Here is a 22117-nt window from a genome sequence, read left to right on the forward strand (position 1 = left end):
AACTTGTACAGGCACCGACATTTTCACCAAGGTGGACACCAAAATAAGAGAGATTGGACTTTCATGGGATAATTGTGTTGGTGTATGTACTGATGATGCAGGGGCAATGGTTGGTAAAAACAAGGGACTCATTTTTGATTCTCACTGTAGAATCCTCCTTATTCATTAGCCCGCCTCTCTTCATCAGTATATTTTAGACTGAAGTTAATCAGGAAGAAAAATCCACATGATCAAAGCTGAACAGGTCTAAATAAGGAAATTATGACAGAAGGCATGGCGTGTATGTTTACCTTGCATATAAACATTACTGCTGTGTTTAGATAATTTAACTAGAAATACATGCTGGTCTTGAAATTTAGCATTTTAGTAACATTACTTTTATAAAATATAAAGCCATAATCAAATATTTCCATTGAATGTCTTCGCCCTATTAATATTATGACACTGTAGTAAGTAAAGTTGTTGTTATTTAAAACTCTAAATGATAAACATTTACAGTGTTTGGTTTGGTTTGTCAGGAACAGAGCTGAACTACGGCCTACTGTAAACCCAGTCTGGACAGAAAGCACATGAGCTAAGAACTGGCTAATATTCTCTCTCCTTTCTGTAATAGAAAATAGAAAATAACTTCACTCACCTGCAGCGACGTGAAACACAAAAGACAAAAGATACAAGCACTTCATCATTACTGATTCTTCTGCACACACACCAGTCCCTCAAAGTGAAACACACACACTGTCACACTTCCTGAGTGTCTCTCTTTTATATACTTTGGTTTTCAGGAAACCACAATAACCACTGTGTCATTTCTCTTTTTTGAAAGTCTCTTTCATCACTCTTTCCCTGACTCAGTTTACATTTTACATGCAGTATTAATATTTATTCATATATTTTCTCATGTGGTGGTTTTATCATACTTCACAGTATCTGTCATAATGGGGGTCCACGGACACAGATGCAAATGCAGAACTTCTTTAAAAATACTCAAGGAAAAGACACAAGGAAACACAAACACAGGGAAACAAGAACCTGGAACAAAGACTCAATGAGCAAGGCTAACATAAAGGCTAGGACTAACAGAATAACAGACGAGTAAGCAATATATACACAGTGCAAACATTAACTAAGCTACCACAGAAACGAAACACTGGCATGACACAACACAAATCTGACATAAACCTAGCAAACCTAACAAACACCAACAAAATACTCCAACAAACAAGAGGGGAAAATTCAGAACTTAAATAGGGAAGCAAATCTGGAAAATAATGAACAGGTGAGCCTTATGAACGCAGAAAATAAGGCAAACAATAGAGAAAGTTCTACACAAGGAGTCCGGGTGCCATCTAGTGACCCAAGGTGGACCTGCCTCTAGAGGCCATGACAAGTATCATCATTGTCATCTGTCTTAGGAGCCAATTTCTCAGTGTTTGTGTGTAGCCTTTTACTTTTGATGAAATTTTATGCAAATAAACGAATGTATTAAAAACTGCTGCATGTGTTTTACATTTGTCCTGGCCTTAATCTTGATCTTAAAGGCAGTGTCTATACTTTATCAGCTCAAGTGAAGTTTGTTAGATGACCCCTAGGAAGCCTGAGGGACCGAGTCAACACAACAGTAGTCTTCAGGAGCCAAACTTGTTCTGAACGTATTGCAGTGTGATACAGCTTCCTTTTCAATTCAGTAAAAATGAGAAATGACGCTTAATAATAGTAATAATAATAATTCAACATGGATCATGTGACGTTAGTGATTAGTGAGTATATGAAAAGCCAAACTGGACATGAGCTGCAACATTAACTTCTCTAGTGTTTGGGACAAAGCTGTAACGTCCATCAGTATATTCACCAGCAAGTGTGTTTCCCTAGACTTACAGGAAGTAATTAAGACACATTTACCATGTGTGAGCTGAGGAGCACTTAGAGGCTGGTCATGAGTGATGATCATGACTCATTATGAAAAGTAAGATTAATCATAAGAGTATAATTGTAATCAATAACATGACTTATTAGAGTTTCAAGAGCTTAAAATGTAAAAAAGGTGTTAGTTTAATTATTTATTTATTCTTTGATTATAGAGCTATGCTCAAGTGCCTAAGTGGAGACATCTTGTGCCATAAAGCTGCTACTACAGCTGGTCTACAGATAATTGCTCATTAGAGATCTAAATCTACATCCAGATTTCTGCAGAAAGAAGAAAGAAGGCCTTTATTGTCTCATGTACAGGACAATACACTTTTTTTCTTCACATATTTTTAGGAATTTGGGGTAGAGCTGTCAAGCTGCTTTGTGACAATGTGTAATGTTACAAGTCCTCTATAAATAACATAAACTAGATAATAAATTATCATGAAAACAAATGCTAAGCAACCGTGGAGTGAAAACACAAAACTTATAAATAGGAACCAATCAGGAGAAACACAAGACAGGTGTGTACAGGAAAAAAGTGAAACAACCAAGGAAGACATTCATACTATGAGAGAGATGCCCTCTGCTGGTCTGGCAGGGAATTGTCTGTGGTGACAAATATAAAGTAATCTTTTTAATTTTAAAGACTTTGTGTGACAGTATCTGTGTAAATTGTGTAAAACGTTGTATTCTTGTACATTTTCCTTCATTATTATAGTTTTTTTTAGAACACTGGGTTCAGTGTTTTTTTTTTTTTTTTTAAGCAAATTGAACTATTTAAGTTTTGATTTATTTGATTCACCCCTCAGGATTTTAGCAGCACTGTGTACAAAACCAGATCTCTGTATTGGCCTGTTTTACTAATTTATTTCATTTTTGTCTATAAAACAAGAGGACATGGTCTGTTATAGGAAAATAATCAACAACAGAGTGGTATGATGCCGTTTTCTTACAGTACATGTCATAGTGTTTTATTCCGCTTATACCTCTGCAATTTGGCAAAAAATACAGTTTTTATTTATTAAAGAATGACACGTCTTATTTTGTCTCCTATATACACCCACCAAGAAGCAGGCCTAGACTAGATTTACTGAAAATGCCACTTTGTCACTACAACATGTGACATTATTAAGCTTGCCAGTCAGATTCAGCCAGGTCACTATGTACAGAACCAACTAGTGTTGAGGATGTTAGGACTGATGATGGCAGCCATAACAGTAATCCCCCTCCTCCTTGTGCTAGAGTCCTTTAAGGCTCCTCCTTACAAGCAAGATACCAGACTGAAATGGGTGTCTCTGAAAACTGTCTTTATGCTAGTGTTCACTTCAGTGAAACGTGTGGAAGAACTACATACTCTGGTAGTAAGCTCTTCCTGTGTGTGTTCCTCATGACATGGTGGCATACGTTATCCAGTTGATTCTCACCACTCCTGCAGTTAAGAAGGTTGAAATAGTAGTTAAGAGTGTAACTATGGTTCTGTGAGCCCTGGATAAACAGAGTAAATGCAAGTAGGTTTCAGGGAAATCTGCCCATATGAGAATATTTATTGCAAATACTATGTCATACTTCCTTTATAATCTTTTTTTAAACAGATGGTTACATATATTTCCTCAACACTGAGTTCAGTTTTTCAGAACTCTTCTCAACCAACATGCAGCTCAGTACAGCAGTTAACCTCACAACCAGAAATGCAGATTAGATTCATGTTCATTCATTCATGCATCTTCAGTAATCACTTTATCCTGCTCAGGGTCACAGTGGATCTGGAGCCTATCCTGGGAACACTGGGTGCAATGTGGGAATACATCCTGGAAAACACACTCATTCACACTTAGGTGCAATTTAGTGTAGCCAATCCACTGGCAAGTTTTTGGGAGGTGGAAGGAAACTAGAGAACCCGGAGGAAACCCACATGAACTCGGGGAGAACATGTGAAACTCCATACAGACAGTAAGCTGAGCTCAGGATTGAACTGGGGATCCTGGAGCTGTGAGGCAGCAATGCTACCTGCTGTACCACTGTGCTGCACATAGACCCAAATATGCCCCCTAATGTATAGAAAGAAATAAATTGGGTAGATCTTCAGCTAAATTGGGAATCAGCTGTGATTGACTGATTATTTATGCATTTATTAAGTTTTTTTACTATTAGATTTTGAATACATTTCAAAAAATACTATTTTGTTTATTTTATAAATTATACTCAACAGTTTGGAAAGATGTGCAGTACATACACAGAAATTTGCTGGAAGTTGAATTTGTTAAAAAAAAAAAAAAGAATTCATGAATTTTGAATGATGAGATTATTCAATACCTTTTGTCTCAAAGCAATGAAAACTGATCCACAGTTCAGTCCACTCAGACCGCTGCTGTGCTAACTGTGTGAGCTTTCAAAAAATGAACTCAGTAGTATTAGTAGTAACAAACTATAAGGGCTATTATGAAAATTTCACAAAAGCTAGGTTAGAAACACATTCAGTCCAGTCAGATTCAACAATCCTCCTCCTTTTTTTTTCACCCAAAGTCTTTAAAAGTCACAAACAAGAACTTGTATAGCAGTCTTCTTACACAAAACAACAGGATGGAAACAGCCTTCTAAAGCATTCATTTCTTAACCTGATATAACAATGGTACACATAAGATATAAAATGACACGTACACTCAAAATATAATTAGCAAGATTATCCATCAGCATTTTTTAATCATTAACAGTGAATGCAGAACAATACCCTTAGCTAACATAAGTAAATGTAAAACACACAGGCATATGCCTGAATCTGCTATTTAATTGTAAACATTATAAAAAAAATCACAAAAGGTCAATATTGTGAATCCTGTGCTTGCCATAGTGTGTATTTAATATATGTTTTCAGCATTATTCTACAATATCTGAGAATGTATATATATTTACTTTGGATTAGTTTGTTATAATGCTGGCATATTCAGTTTTCTCTCCAGTGATGATCTGGACCCGGGCTGCTCCGGCTGTGTTAATGTGGGCCAGTAGAGTAGCAAGTGTAAATGACAGTAGTAAATAAAGTGACATCAGACACCATCTGAGAAAAGACAGAACATGAAAATTATACATACATCACATATATAAATTCTATGGATGTTCTGATAGAAGCAGCAGAAGATATTTTCCTATAACTCAGTGTTCAGTGAAAGCATGTGTGGTTCATGTGTGTTACCTGCAGTGTATCACAAGTACAACTAAATCTCTAAAGGTAGAAACAAATCTGTTATAACTGATTATTGTAGAAGCCATGCAGATTTGAATGGAGATCATATTAAGAACACAGTAGGATTCAAAGACTTAAAGATGTCACATGATAATAAAAATGCAGCTGAACCCAGGCCTGCATGTACACTAACCTGATCCTCCTGATTTCCTTTACAGTCTGGACGTCCTTCAGTAATCATGTTCTTTCCACATCTTCCTCCTAATGAGAAAAGACCTCAGAAATCACACCTCTTGTGGTAACTACAGAATTTCACTATTTGAAGTAATCAGGTAAAGTGTGGAGGCTGCTGTTCTGCTTCAGCTCACATACATTAACCCTGAGTGATGCAAAGAGCCACATTTTAAACTTTATTTTGCAGTGATTATTGAACGTGAAAGTATCTTACTGAATTACTGACTGCCTTATTTAGTTCCTGACTAATTGTAACTAAATTTATAAAATTGTTACTGTACTGACTTGATCTGATTCCCAGTAGAAAAAAATCGGGAAATTGTAAAAGAAAAATGAACACACAAAACAAACAAATAAACAAAAACTAGTACAAAAAAAAAAAAAACACCCACAACTTTTACCTAGTTAATCAATCTCAAAATCTGTTTGTGTGTGTGTGTGTGTGTGTGTGTGTGTGTGTGTGTGTGTATACCTCTGCATCTCCAACAAATAAATGCCACTACACCGGGTATCAGCAACAGTAAAACCGCCATAATGCCGAAAACTGTGTAATAAAACACCAAAAATGTTAATTAATGTAATAATACAGATGTGTTTTTTTTTTTTTTTTTTTTTTTTTTGCTGATGAAAAGTTTTGGCACCTAGAGGGAGGCTGCTGTGAGTTTTCTGTTTATCTTCTTCCAGTGTTGTTGAGGATGATGTAGGTGTTGTTTTAAAAAAATAATAATTAAAAAATTTACTTAGTTTTAATAAGAGAATTAATGATTATTAATGAATATGGAAATTAAATTATTCAATTTCCATATTATTAGTTCATATGGAAAATATATATTGTGATAATTTGAGATGTGGTACATCCAGAAAGCAGACAATTATGTTTATTTGTTTATATTTTGTTTAGTTAGCATTGTACCATATTGTAGTGTTGGGTTTGATTAGGAAAGGTTCACCTCTGTCAATATAAAGCTCACAGCTGATGGTGAGAGCAAAAAACAAGTCATGAGGTTGAAGGAATTGTCCAGTTTGTCATTAAGAGGTTTATTAAACACACAGGGTCAGTAGTGGAACATCATCAGCTGGACTCAAAACCCCTAATCTCTTGATTCTCAGCCCAGTTCCTAACTACTGTGTGTGTTACACTATCTTGTGATCATGTGTGTATTTTTCTTTTAAATCCCTGAGAGCCACTTGTAGTTAGACAGCTGTGGTTAGACACTAGGGGTGTAAAAGAAAAACGTATTTGCACTGCAGTTAATCTAAAGACTGACGACGCATCTGCAACATCTGTTCTGGTGAAGAAAACAAAGTGTGAAATAGACAGACAGCTCCGCTAATGCCCCTGCATGGCTCTGTAGATGGATTCGCTCCGCCTGTGTATCACGTGGGTCAAAGAGAAGTTGTCCAATCAGCTGCACTGTATGTAAATCAGTTGATGACATCACCGTTCTGCACGTGTTGGTGTGTTGCAGTTTAACATGGCAAGCGGAGGAGACAAGCCGCTGATAGAGCCGCCCCCTGCATCATATAAGCCTCCTGTCTGGGAACATTTTGGGTTTGCAATCAGATACAACTGCGATGGTGAAAAGCATGTTGAGAAAACAGTCAGTGTTTGTAGACTTGAGAGATGATAGTGGATTTTCCAAGGGCTAAACCCCCTCCGTATCCAGTCAGCATCTATGGTGCGGACATTGTTGTGCCAGCCTACAGATATCTAGGTGTGCACCTGAACAATAAGTTGGACTGGTCACTTCACACAGATGTACAATATAAAAAAGGGCAGAGACGGCTTTTCCTCCTAAGACGGCTTAGGTCCTTTGACATCTGCAGGAAGATGCTACATATGTTTTACAAAACTACAGTAGCAAGTGTGCTGTTTTATGCTGCAGTCTGCTGGGGAGGCAGCATAAAGCAGAAGGATGCAAGGCGGGTGGACAAACTGGTGCAAAAAGCTTCTTCAGTGACTGGAATGAGGTTTGAATCACTGGAGGCCGTGGTGGAGAGATGCACACAGAAAAAGCTAGAGGCCATTCTGGAATATCCTGACCATCCCCTACACAACACCCTGATGGACCAGAGAAGCAGCTGCAGTGGACGACTCACCTCACTGCGCTGCAGGACTGAACGATACAGGAGATCCTTCATCCCCACTGCCATCAGGCTCTACAACACCTTAGCCAATGGCAGATGACTAATCACTACTCTCATTACTTTACTACTTCACTACTTTACTACTCTCACTAATTTCTACTACTCTCACTACTTTTTACTACTCTTACTACTTTCTTTCTTACTTATCTACAAGACTACCTGAATTTCCCTTCGGGGATTAATAAAGTTTATCTTATCTTATCTTATCTTATCTTAGACTTTGCTCGACGCGAGTGCCGTATGCTCATGGCAATACAACCAATATGACGTCATCTACCCCGTCATCACCCGGGGATTGATAGCGCGCGGGTATGAAGCCCGTTTCCGCCCCGGAGAAAAACATTAAAAAGGTAACTGCGACTTTATATCTCACAATTCTGAAATTTTTTTTTCTTGCAATTTTGAGTTTATATCTCACAATTCTGACTTTCTTACAATTACAAGTTTTCTTAGTCGCATTTCTTGATCATTGTGTCTCTTTGCGTGTCATTGGATGGAAAGCGTTATAGAGGAACGTCTCCGGACCCTTGAGAGAACATTATGCAGAAATCAGTTGTGGCGGAGATGCAACAAAACAAATGAAGCCGAAGTAGCAGCTTCAGACATCAGGATGACAACATGGCTATCGGTGGATGCAGCAGAAATGTTGGATGTTCAGGATGATCACAGACAGAGAAACTGTCCGTCAGTTGATGCGACAGTTAGATGGACAAGAAGTGGATCTGTGTGCGCATGTATTACAGTCGTGGGCCATTGTGTGTTAACCTACTCGAGTTTGAATTCAAATTAATCTATTTAGTGAGTTATAAAGAATGCAGTGATAAAGCATCAATCATTCTCTATAAATAGGCTCTATAAGAACAACACTCAACCAGACGCTAGCGCGCGCTCGTTACCTGAAGTTAGTCACATTTCAGGTACTGAGTCAAAGTGGATCTCTAAATAGTGAGAGAAAAAAAGTCAGAATTGTGAGATGTAAAGTCGCAATTACCTTTATTTATTTATTTTTCCATAGTTAAAGTGTTACCAAATAAAAGACTATTCTTTCTTTGGATTTGGCAGTAGTATTTATTTATTTATTTATTTTTTATGAACATAGCAAGAACCAAACCAGAACCGTGACTGTAAAACCGTGATACAAACCGAACCGTGAGGAATTTGAACCGTTACACCCCTATTAGACACCATGTTACAACTACATCTGAAAATAAAGAGCACTTGGAGAGAGTAATACTACAGAATTGATTTAAGCTGATCAGTTTAAATAAGGTGTAATGTAGGAAGTGAAGCTGGTGGTCAGTGACAGAGGGACAGCAGAAAAAGGTGTGAAATTCACACGCATCTATTTACAGCTAAGGCCTACATGAGGAAGTGACGTACAAGTTACAGGAAAATAACTTTTCTATTACACCTTATATGAGTCATTATAGATACATTCAATAAGACAGAGATTGTGAGAGATGTAATTCAGTAAATAAATGTAATAATAAATATGTGTTTTTTCATTGCTGATGAAAAGTTTTGGCACCTAGAGGGAGGCTTCTGTGAGTTTGCTGTTTACCTTCCAGTGTTGTTGAGGATGATGCAGGTGGAGAGTTTGTTGTTTTACTCTGAGGCTGTTCTGATGGAGGCGTTGTGTCTGTTTTCCTCGACTGTGTTGAAGTTTCTCTTCTTCCTAATGAAAAGACAAAACTTATTAAAACTAATGATTGTTTTTATCACTGTTAGCAATATGGCACATGACACTGGAGTAAAGCATGCTCACAGTCATTAATGAAAAAATGTACCTTTAACAGATAATCTGAAATCTCTGCTATCAGCCTGTACAGAACATCTGTAGATTCCCTGGTCCTCTTCAGTCAGATCTGATATGAGTAGAGAGAGGTTTCCTGGAGAGTTTTTACTGACCAGTTTGACTCTGTTTCTGTGATGTCCAGTCTGTTCAGGGTAAATTTCCTGAAAGTGACTGATTCCAATAAACTCCCATTTTAGAGACTGTGGTTTGGCCTGTAGGTCAGTGCAGACGCAGGGCAGAACTACAGACTCTCCTGTGAACACAATCACGTACTCTACCGCTGCCTTCTTCACCAGCTCACAGCCTGTAAACATAACATTTACAGTTAATAATAGAAGCACTGCAATTATTAATATTCCCTGCTTGTAAATCACAACATTTTCTGCAGCAAACCAGAAGAGATTTTTAAACAATGTGCCAATCACCTATTTAAATTCTCTATATGAATCCAATATCAGGACTCTGATACACAATACTGAACCTATACTGGCTTATTTTTATTTTAATAACTGATAAAACTTTAATAATCAATAATATTGGTTTTAAAGATTTTATTTCAGATAATGATACTCTTACAATTGGAAATAATAATCCCAATTAAGACCTACGTCTTGCATAAAAACATTATGTATTAATACATGTTACCTAGCCAAGCTCTTAGTGTATGTGTTTTGCCTAGTATGCATCTTTTATGTTCATGATCCTTGTTTTCATGGTTTTATTGTTTGTTTTGCATTTTATTTCAGTAAATCTGCACTTACATCCACTGCTGCCTCTGCAAGGTCACTGACAAGCTTTTAGATAAAGGTAAGACATTACTTAAGGGACATCTTCATAGGGCTACATGACACCTACATAAACCCTTTAGAACAACTGACATGCTGACAACTTAAATGATTATTTATAAAGACATGTATTTAAAAAGAATTCCTAATGTGTCAGCTGATGTACAGACTGTGTTTATCAATGTTAATGTTAAGTTGATATAACACCTAGTCTAATGACACATTTCTGTAGACATTAAATGGTGTTATGACGCTTTCCAGGTTGACTGACTTTAGATCGTTATGTAAAGTGTGTTCTGTAGATTTTGTTTGACTGTAAATTAGAGTGAGTTTGGTTTTAATGTTTCATGTTAACATAATTCTGATGTATCAGATAGTAACTTAAACTTATATAGCTTAACATTAAAACTGACAAAACAAAGTGACAGTGATGTCTACTGAAGCCTTTATTAATGTTTATGTAGGCTTATGCCAATTGTGATAAATGGATTGTACAGGTGTCATGTAGCTCTATAAATACTACAGTGTTAACAAAATAAATCATGGATTAGACTGAGAAATGTCATCCATTCTAATACCATTCCAAAGTTTCAGGCCAGTCTGATCCATAATCTGTGTGTGTGTGTAATATATATATATATATATATATATATAATAAACAAACGCTACACACTTGATACTGATGTGTCACAATATGACTCCTAGATTAATTACCCTTTAGTTATGGTAAATGGACTAGACATTCTTTGTTACATGTAACTGAAATCAATTTGAACACTTCTCAAGTCTGCTTTCACAGTGAATATCAGCTTTTATTGTGTATTTAAATGCTTTACCTTTAACATAAAGCCTGATGTATTTGTATTCCTTCTCAGTGCTGCACCTGTATATTCCCCCATCCTCTTCTCTCAGGTCAGATATGAGCAGAGACAGATTAGCAGGAGAAATGTTATTAAACAGCTGAAGTCTGCCACGGTAGTGTTCGTCATTTAACGTTTCTGTCAGATGTCCTGTTCTGTTGCTCTCCCAGGTGAATTTCTGAGGTTTGATGTGCAGGTCAGAGCAGGAGCAGGGTAACAGCACTGAAGCACCTTTGTGTCCTATGATATCTACCTGTTTATTACCACCAGAGAGAGCACAGCCTACAGAAACAAACATACAAAAACTGACAATCTACTGAATATAATATGAAGTACATTTCAAAATGAAACTTTATGAAAATACTTATGCTTTAGTACATTTAATTCCAAAATCATGAATTGTGTCTGTTTTACTACTACTGACTACTTAAGAATTACTAGTTCATATGGAGTATAAATTTTGGTAGAATTTAAGAATTGGAACATCCAGCAAGCAGATAATTATGTTTATTTTATATTTTGTTTTGAAAGCTGAGGTTATTCAGTCCTTTTTGTATCAAGTCAATAAAAATTGATACACATTTCAGACCACATAGACTGCTCTTGTGCTAACTGTGTGAAGAGTTTTGATAAATGCATTTAACTAAATGTAAAAACTGTAAATAAGGTGTAATGTAGGAAGTGAAGCTGGTGGTCACTGACAGAGGGACAGTAGAAAAAGGTGTGAAATTCACACGCATCTATTTAAATCTAAGTCCGGAATGAAGACGTGATGTACAAGTTACAGGAAAATAACTTTTGTATTACACTTAATGAGTTATTATAGATACATTCAATGAGACAGATTGTGAGATATAATTCAGTAAATGTGTAAAAACATACACTGTAAGTATTATAGGAATGTAAAATAATCTCACTGTAGAATCCTCCTTATTCATTAGCCCACCTCTCTTCATCAGTACATTTTAGACTGAAGTTAATCAGGAAGAAAAATCTGCTTTCACAATGAATATCAGCTTTTATTGTGTATTTAAATGCTTTACCTTTAACATAAAGCCTGATGTCTCTGTGTTCCTTCTCAGTGCTGCACCTGTAGACTCCCTGATCCTCTTCTCTCAGGTCAGATATGAGCAGAGACAGATTAGCAGGAGAAATGTTATTAAACATCTGAAGTCTGCCACGGTAGTGTTCATCATTTAACATTTCTGACAGATGTCCTGTTCTGTTGCTCTCCCAGGTGAATGTCTGAGGTTTGGTGTGCAGGTCAGAGCAGGAGCAGGGTAACAGCACTGAAGCACCTTTGTGTCGTGTGATTTCTCCCTGATTATCAGCAGAGAGAGCACAGCCTACAGAAACAAACATACAAAAACCTCACAATCTACTGAATACAATATGAAATACAACATTTCACAATGAAATTTTATGAATATACTTATGCTTCAGTACATTTAATTCCAAATCAAAGACGCCTCTCACCCGAATCACGGACTATTTGGAAGGCGCTACCGGTGCCTTAGCGCCTGCACAAACAGACTGAGAAATAGCTTCTTCCCTGTGACTGTTTCCAAACTGAACAGCTGATCAGACTGTACACTGTAATATCTGTTTTCAGTTACTTACTTCACTGTTTATTCAACTTGCTTCTTTGCACTACATAAACTATAATGTGGTTTTTGCACTACTGTACTTAAATGTATGTGTGTGCATATATGTATGTATATATTCATTTGTATATCCTGTTCATATTCCTGTTATAGACTTCTTCACAACTGTACACTGATTGTACATACATATATAGATCACATTTATCCCTATTTATAATACCTACTGCACTTCCTGTACATAAGTCATCCATTCCCCTGTACATATCATCCTCATAGCTATATATCCTTATTTGTAATTTATTGTAAATATGCCACTTATGCACTTCTGGTTAGATGCTAACTGCATTTCATTGGCTTGAACAATGACAAAGTTGAATCTAATCTAATCTAAATTCTTGAAATGTTTTACTATTCCTGACTACTTTAGAATTATTCGTTCATATGGAAAATACATTTAGAGATAATTTAAGAATTGATGCATCCAGCAAGCAGGTAATTATGTTTTTGTTTTTGTTTTTGTGTAGTTAGGATTGTACCATATTTTATTGTTGGGTTTGATTAGGAAAGGTTCACCTCTGGCAATATAAAGCTCACAGCTGATGGTGAGAGCAAAAAACAAGTCATGAGGTTGAAGGAATTGTCGAGTTTGTCATTAAGAGGTTTATTAAACACACAGGGTCAGTAGTGGAACATCATCAGCTGGACTCAAAACTCCTAATCTCTTGTTTCTCAGCCCAGTTCCTAACTACTGTGTGTTACACTATCTTGTCATCATGTGTATGTTTCTTCTTTTAAATCCCAGAGAGCCACTTGTAGTTAGACAGCTGTGGTTAGACACCATGTTACAACTATATCTGAAAATAAAAACCACTTGGAGAGAGTAATACTACCAGGGTTGCCAACTCTCACCCATTTGGCATGAGATACATACTTTCAGGCTAAGGCTAAGTAAATCTTACGTCAAATTAAATAACAAGCCAGCGTAAAAACACAACATAGTCACGAATTTGCTCATATAATTTTTTTTCTGTCTGTATCAAGAAGGTGTGGGGTTTAATTAAACCAGTGAAGCCCCACAACTTCTTGATTGGACCAGTCTGAAGCAGCTGGGTTCTGTACCAGCCACATTTCTTCCCGCTCTGTGCAAGGTCACTGAGCAAAATGAAAATGGTGCTGGAGAAGACAGAGGATAGTGGATTAGGTAGCTAGGTAACTAGTGTGCTATTGGGATTAGCAAAAGTTTCTAAAAGTGTGTCTAGTACAACTTTAAGCTTAAGCATTTTGGTAGTTTGCAGCATTAAGATGAATTTACAAAATTATACGCTTTTGAATAAAAGCTAATTTTGTAGCTTAAATGTTTTTACAAGTGTATTTATAATTAGCATTCATGTACTGATCTAATTCTCTCTCTCTGAAGAATGTAAGTAAAGAAAAGCAATCCCTAAAAAGAAAGACTGCAGGGGCAGCCACATACAATTGCAAATTCAGCCCCCGATGGTCAGATGAATGGCCATTTATCAAGGCTGGAAGTACACCATTCCATTTTTGGTGGACAGTGTTTAGACATGAACTTGAATGTAAGCACCGAGGCAGAACCGATGTGCTGCACCATGTTAACAGGGAGTCGCACCTGGAAAAAGTACAAACCCTGGAGAGCTGTTCCAAACTGGACAAGTACACCCTGCCAAGAACAAGTCAAATGGCCCAGCCGGAGGAACAGGTGATCAATATGTATCAGAGAACTGTCTATGAAATTCATTTTTAGAGTATTTGTGTGTAGGTATGTACATGTATGTGTGTTTGGGTTAAGTATATTTTATATACCTTTGTTACTTGTGCACAGACCAGAAGAGCTGAGGTTAAGATGGCAGTCACCATGGTGCAGCACAACATTCCACTGGCTTTCTCTGACCACTTGGGCCCATTCCTCAGAGAGTGTTTCCCTGACAGATTGCCCAAAGATATTCTTCTACCAGGACTAAGACCAGCGCCATAATCAACAAGTGTATAGCCCCCTATCTGAAGAATGAACTAGTGAAGAACCTCTGCAATCAGCCTTTTACATTAGCGACTGAGTGGTCCAACGATACTGGTGTGTTTGTACATGTTGAACAGTTGATTACTGAGTGCTACAGTCTATGTACAATTGAGTAATCAATTATATATTCCTAATATATAAACTATAATTTAAAACTAATTTGAGTCATAGATCCATAAGGCATAACTAAAGTTTATTCTTTAGTTTTAATTGTTTTTTTATTATAAAACATACCACTTTGTTTGGTTTTGAACTTGTATTGATTAGTTTTGAAAACCGTATGTGAACATGTGAAAAATAATTTGTAGATACACAGAGTTTTGTTCGAGGTTCAGTTTGAGTGAGAAAAGATTTCATGAATTCTGAAAGCTGAGGTTATTCAATCCTTTTTGTGTCAAAACAATAAAAATTGATACACAGTTCAGTCCACATACACTGCTGCTATTCTAACTGTGTGAAGAGTTTTGATAAATGCATTTAACTAAATGTAAAACTGTAAATAAGGTGTAATGTAGGAAGTGAAGCTGGTGGTCACTGACAGAGGGACAGCAGAAAAAGGTGTGAAATTCACACGCATCTATTTACAGCTAAGACCAGCATGAGGAAGTGATGTACAAGTTACAGGAAAATAACTTTTCTATAATGCTTTATGAGTTATTATAGATATATTCAATATGACACAGACTGTGAGATGTAATTCAGTAAATGTGTAAAAACATACACTGTAAGTATTATAGGGATGTAAAATAATCTCACTGTAGAATCCTCCTTATTCATTAGCCCACCTCTCTTCATCAGTACATTTTAGACTGATGTTAATCAGGAAGAAAAAATCCTGTAGTAAGTAAAGTTGTTGTTGATTAAAACTCTAAATGATAAACATTTTACAGTGTTTGGTTCAGTTTGTCAGGAACAGGGCTGAACTACGGCCTACTGTAAACCCAGTCTGGACAGAAAGCACATGAACTAAACACAAAGCAGCTGAACTAAGAACTGGCTAATATTCTCTCTCCTTCCTTTAGTAGAAAATAGAAAATAACTTCACTCACCTGCATCGACGTGAAACACAACAGACAAAAGATACAAGCACTTCATCATTACTGATTCTTCTACACACACCAGTCCCTCAAAGTGAAACACACACACTCTGTCACACTTCCTGAGTGTCTCTCTTTTATATAGTTTGGTTTTCAGGAAACCTCAACAACCACTGTTGTATTTCTCTTTTTAGAAAATCTTTTCATCAATCTTTCCATTACCTAATTTATTTTTATATGCAGTATTAATAGCTATTCATGTATTTTCTCATGTGGTGGTTTTATCATATGTCATAGTATCTTCCTTGTTGTCTGTCTTAGGTGCCATTTTCTCAATGCTTGCATGCAGTCTTTTTCTTTAGATGAAATTTTACCTAAATAAACAAATTAATGCATTAAAAATGCTTAAAATGCTAAAATGCTCTTAGTCTTTCAGATTGTACAATTTCTCCTTGCCTCGACCTTAAGGGCTGTTTCTATACTTTATCAGCTCAAATGAAGTTTGTTTGATGACCCCTAGGAAGCTTGAGGGACAGAGTCAACACAACAGTAGACTTCAGGAGCCAAACTTTTACTGAACGTATTGCAATGTGACAAATTTTCCTTTTTAATTCAGCAAAAATGACTGATGGCACTTTATAAATCTAAAAAAAATACTACTACAACTAATAATAGTAATTATTAAAGCTGCATGCAGCATTTTCAGGGGCCAGGCACCCAGAATTGGTGAGAGCCACACATTCACAGACACGATACAACTGCTGCCTAAGCAATCACAGGAAAGCAGAGCAATAACATTAAGCAAAGGGATTCAAGAGTGATTTTTAGTTTCACTCATGATGTGTATGTTTTGACGACTGACAGTGGTGGAATTCTCTGAGTGTAGGAGGAAACAAGATGAACAAATGGGCAGCAGGTGGCATTGCTGCAGCATTGGTTAGATAGATGTCATGATGGTGTGAGCCAAATTTGATGAAGATTGGACAAAATTTGGAGGAGGAATAGTAAAAATGGCAGTTAGATGTAAGCATTTTTTAGCATGTTATTGTTACTTTTGACCAGTAGGTGGCTCTGGCATGAAATTTGTAGCATAGTCTCAGGCCATGGTCCTGAAGATGCCTACAACGTTTTGTGTCAGTGCGCAATGTCGTTGCTGAGATACAGCCTCAGTTCCTGTTTGGTGGCTCCACCCTCAGATTCTTTGGCCCATTACGGACAAACCATTTGGAATATTCAAAATCATTTTGATAACTTTTGTGAGGCTTAGTTTGTCAATGACGTGTGCCAAATTTGGTAATCCAAGATGGCAGAAAATCTCATTAGCCAGAAATTGCATTGCACTTGTCTCGACCTATGGAATCCAGGGATGCCTGGCTTTTAAATCTTAGACACACGGTTCAAAAGTTATGACCATAAATGTACTTCCAAATTAGGCCCAAATTTACCCGATGGTGGCGCTAGAATGTTGGCAACACTTTGCCCAAATTTGGTCAGAAAGTTCCTTAGACCCTCCCCAATCAGTGTGCTAAATTTCACAACATTTTTACCAAACGGTTCTAAGGGGCTGCCATAGACACCCTAGCCAGCAGAAGAAGATGAAGAAGAAGAAGAAGCAGGAGAAGAATATAGCTGCAAGCAATGCTGATGAGCCCAAGCACTATGGTGCCTTCGCCACCATATGTGTGTGAAAACAAGGCATAGTGAAGCGAGTGCTATAGAGTAACTTTGTTTGAGGCGATTTGGGCCAAGTTTGAGACAATCCTGGTAAAAATAAGAAGAGTATTTAAAAGCCTGTTTTAAGTGACACACTTCCTGCTGCTAGTTGGTGGTGCTATGACCTTGACTCACAATAGTCACATCCATGTGCTCAGCCCCCATGACCAAACATCCAGCTGAAGTTCGATCTAAATCACTCAATGCATGCAGAAGATATGAGACACTTCCTGTTTCCCTTTTTTTGCCGTAAATATATTGCCTTAAACCATTCGAGAAATCAAAAATCCGTTTGAAATTTTGCATCTTCAGTGTCTTGGCATAGTGTTGACCAAATTTGATGACAATCACGTGAATCCCCTCAGAGGAGTATTTAAAAGTTCAGAGCCTGCAATTTTCAAAAAAATCCACATTAAATCCAAAATGACCTACTTCCTGTTGGGTGGAGCTAATGACCGTCATTTTGAAAGTTGTCCGGCTTGATGAGAACAATATATGTACCGAGTTTGGTGACTGTAGGTGAAATTGACCCCACCACTTTAGTCAAAAGGGGCCACTACAGAGCTCCCTTCCACGCCCATATCTTACATTCTGCCTACACCTAACAGCCGACAGCTCTGACGTGTGTGCTGACTTTCATGAACTTTTAAGCATGCTAAGAGCCTCAAAAACCCCCGAAAAGAGTATTAATATTTGATGCGTTACCATGGCAACACTATTTAAGATATCAAAAATCCTTTCACAATTTTACATCAGCCGTGTCTTGACATTATTCTGACCAAGTTTGAGGCAATTCAGGTAAAAATAAGAGGATTATTGCAAAGTCTGTTGTAAGTCACACACTTCCTGCTGCCAGTTGGTGGCGCTATGACTGTGAGTCAAAATAGTCACATCCATGTGCTCAGCCCCCAGTACCACACAAACAGCTCAAGTTTCATCTAAATCACTCAATGCACTTAGAAGATATGAGACACTTCCTGTTTCCCTTTTTTCGCCATAAATGTATTGCCTTGCCATGGCGAAAGCGTTCGAGATATCAAAAATCCCTTCGCAATTTAGCATCCTCAATGTTTTGGCATAATGTTGACCAAGTTTGGTGACAATCACGTGAATCCCCTAGGAGGATGTGACGGCGGGCCGGCAGCCCGCGCACGTAAAACATCAAACGCTCCTCGCGCGACTGAAGGCATCGCCCTTTCAGCACCGCGTTTGTTTTGGACAGCCGGAGTGCGCGTGTCTGTGGGGCGGAGCGAAATAACACAGCACGGCTGGCGGCCAATGAGTGGCGCGGCTCCTCTTCACCCTCCCGGAGAAGACGAGGAGCTATAAAAGCAGCTCGCGGCCACGCTAGCAGGAGGGAGATAAGTGGAAGTTATTATTTCACAATTCTGTGTCTTTGTATACCACCTAGGCAGCGACGTAAGTGAAAAAGACGAGCTTCTACTACTGTGTGACCCTTCCGGTGTCTAAGCCGGCCTGTTGTATCCTCACAGTCTCGCCGCCGCGCCGCCACTGCAAGTTCACCACCCCACGCCCCAGACTTCACTGCCTACACCAAGCCTCACTTCCCACACCCTACTCCTGCACCATAAGTTTCACTTTCACTTTAAGGATAATAAAGAGCACGTTCCCCCGCACTTAATGTCTCTGTGTGTGTGTGTGTGCGTGTGCGTGTGTGTGTGTGTGTGTGTTTGCAGCCTTTACGGTCCTGCAGTGTCACAGAGGAGTATTTAAAAGTTAACAGCATGCACTTTTCACAGAATCCAAAATGGCCGACTTCCTGGTGGAGCTAATGATGGTCAGTGTGAAAGTTGTTCGGGTCGATGAGAACAATGTCGTTACTGACTTTCGTACATATACGTACAAGAATGTACAATATATGCACCAAGTTTATGTACCGGGTAAAAGGGGCGCTGCAGAGCCCCCACCACTCCCATGTGCTACCCTTTGCCCGGGCCTAATGGCTGATGACTCTAATGTGTGTGCCAAATTTCATGAATGTTTGAGCATTTTAAAGGCCCCCAAAGCCCCCGAAACCTTGAAAATAATAATAATGATACTACTACTAATAATAATAATAATAATAATAAAATAATCTTCAGGAAAACAATAGGGCCCTGTGCACATTCAGTGCTTGGGCCCTAAATAAGAAAACACAGAATAACAATAGGGTTCCTATGCACCTTCTGTACTTGCTCCCCTAATTATAATAATAATTCAGCATAGATCATGTGACTTTAGTGAGTACATTAAAAGCAAAACTGGGCATGAGCTGCAACATTAACTTCACTGTTTAACACACATGAATTCTAGTGTTTGGGACAAAGCTGTAATGTCCATCAGTATATTCACCAGCAAGTGTGTTTCCCTAGACTTACAGGAAGTAATAAAGACACATTTACCATGTGTGAGCTGAGGAGCACTTAGAGGCTGGTCATGAGTGATGATCATGACTCATTATGAAAAGTAAGATTAACCATAAGAGTACAATTGTTATCATTAACACAATTTATTAGAATTTAAAGAGCTTAAAAAAATATATATTAATAATAATAATAATAATAATAATAATAATAATAATAAAGTGGTTAATTAATTAATTTTTTTTTATTATTCTTATTATTCTTAAAATCAAATTATTCTTTCATTATAGAGCTCTGGTTAAGTGCCTAAGTGGAGACATCTTGTGCCATAAAGCTGCTACTACAGCTGGTCTACAGATAATTGCTCATTAGAGATCTAAATCTACATCCAGATTTCTGCAGAAAGAAGAGAGAAGGCCTTTATTGTCTCATATACATGTACAGGACAATACAATTATTTTCATTCACATATTGTTAGGAATTTGGGGTAAAGCTGTAAAGCTGCTTTGTGACAATGTGTAATGTTAAAAGTCCTCTACAAACACCATAACATAAACTAGATAATCATTACGTAATGATCATGTAAACAAATGCTAAGCAACTGAGGAGTGAAAACACAAAACTTATAAATAGGAACGAATCTTTTATATCTATATATTTCTTTATATTTAATATTTTTCTATATTTTCTTTTCTATGTTGGAACAGTTATAAAAAGTATTTTCTTTGGCATATTGTTAGGAATTTGGAATTTTTAGAGCTGTAAAGCTGCTTTGTGACAATATCAACATTTGGTTGAACTGAATAGGACAATCTACTAAGCAGTGTTTACGCTGCATTACTTTCTAGTTCTGATAGACACTTTTTTCTTAGGAGAAGTTTGTAACTGGTAATAAAATAATGTCAAGTTTTTTACATTAATATTTATCTGCAGCATCAGTATAGTTTTGTAAAGATTTGGGCGTCAAATGCAGGTCCAGGCTTTGATATTTATTTAAACAAAGTACAAACTAAACAAACACAGTCAATGAAAGATATAGATGCTGGTCTGCTATGGAATTATCTGTGTTGAAAAATATAAAGTGATCTTTTCTATTTTTTATGACTCTTCTTTGTGTCACAGTATCTATGTAAATTGTGCAAATCTGTGTACATTTTGTTTTATTATTATGGTTTCTATTTAGAATTCTGGGTTCAGTTTTTTTTTTTTTTAAATCTGTTAAGCACATTTGATGTATTTATTCGATTTATTTGATTTATTAGTCCAGAAACTTTGTAGGATTTTAGAAGCACTGTGTAGAAACCCAGATCTTTGCACTACCCAACTTTACTGATTTACTTCATTTTTTGTCTATAAACCAAAATGATCAAAATGTTAAATAAGATAAGATAAAGTAAGATGTGCCTTTACTGATCCCCCATAGGTGAAATTCAAGTTGACACAGCAGCACAAGCAGGAGGAGTAACGTCAAAGAAAACAAAAGAATTTCCATTAATATCTATACAATAGAAATAATAGAAAATAGATCTGTGTGTGTTATAGGAAAATAATCATCAACAGAGTGGTATGATGCCATTTTCATACAGAATGTTGTTGTGTTTTTGTGGCAAATATTACAGTTTTTATTTATTAAAGAATGGCACATCTTATTCTAGTGTCATATACATAGTTACATATAATGTTGTAGAACACCAACAAGCTAGTTAGTTAAGTATTTTGTTTGTCTCCTATATACACCCACCAAGAAGCAGGCCTAGGCTAGATTGACTGAGAATTCCACCTTGTCACTGCAGCATGTGACAAAATTGAAATCAAAAAAAGGAATTCATGAATTTTGAACAATGAGATTATTCAGTGCCTTTTGTCTCAAAGCAATGAAAACTGACCCACAGTTCAGTTCACTCAGACCGCTGCTGTGCTAACTGTGTGAGCTTTCAAAAAAAAAATGTACTCAGTATTGCTACAAAAAAACAAAACAAAAAAAAAAAAAACCTGTAACAGACTATAAGGACTAGTATGAACATTTTACAAAAGCTAGGTTAGAAACACATTCAGTCAGATTCAACAATCCTCCTTCTTTTATTTTTACACAAAGTCTTTAAAAGTCACAAACAAAGAGCAGTCTTCTTACACAAAACAGCATGATGGAAACAGCCTTCTAAAGCATTCATTTCTTAACCTGATGTAACAATGGTACACATAAGATATAAAATGACACGTACACTCAAAATATAATTAGCAAGATTATCCATCAGCAGTTTTTAATGATTAACAGTGAATGCAGAACAATACCCTTAGCTAACATAAGTTAATGTAACACACACATGCATATGCCTGAATCTGCTATTTAATTGTAAAATTTATAAAAATCACAAAAAGTCTATATTGAGGATCCTGTGCTTGCCATAGTGTGTATTTATTATATGTTTTCAGCATTATTCTATAATATCT

Source organism: Pangasianodon hypophthalmus, chromosome 30 (genome assembly GCF_027358585.1).
Source record: "Pangasianodon hypophthalmus isolate fPanHyp1 chromosome 30, fPanHyp1.pri, whole genome shotgun sequence".
NCBI lineage: Eukaryota > Metazoa > Chordata > Actinopteri > Siluriformes > Pangasiidae > Pangasianodon > Pangasianodon hypophthalmus.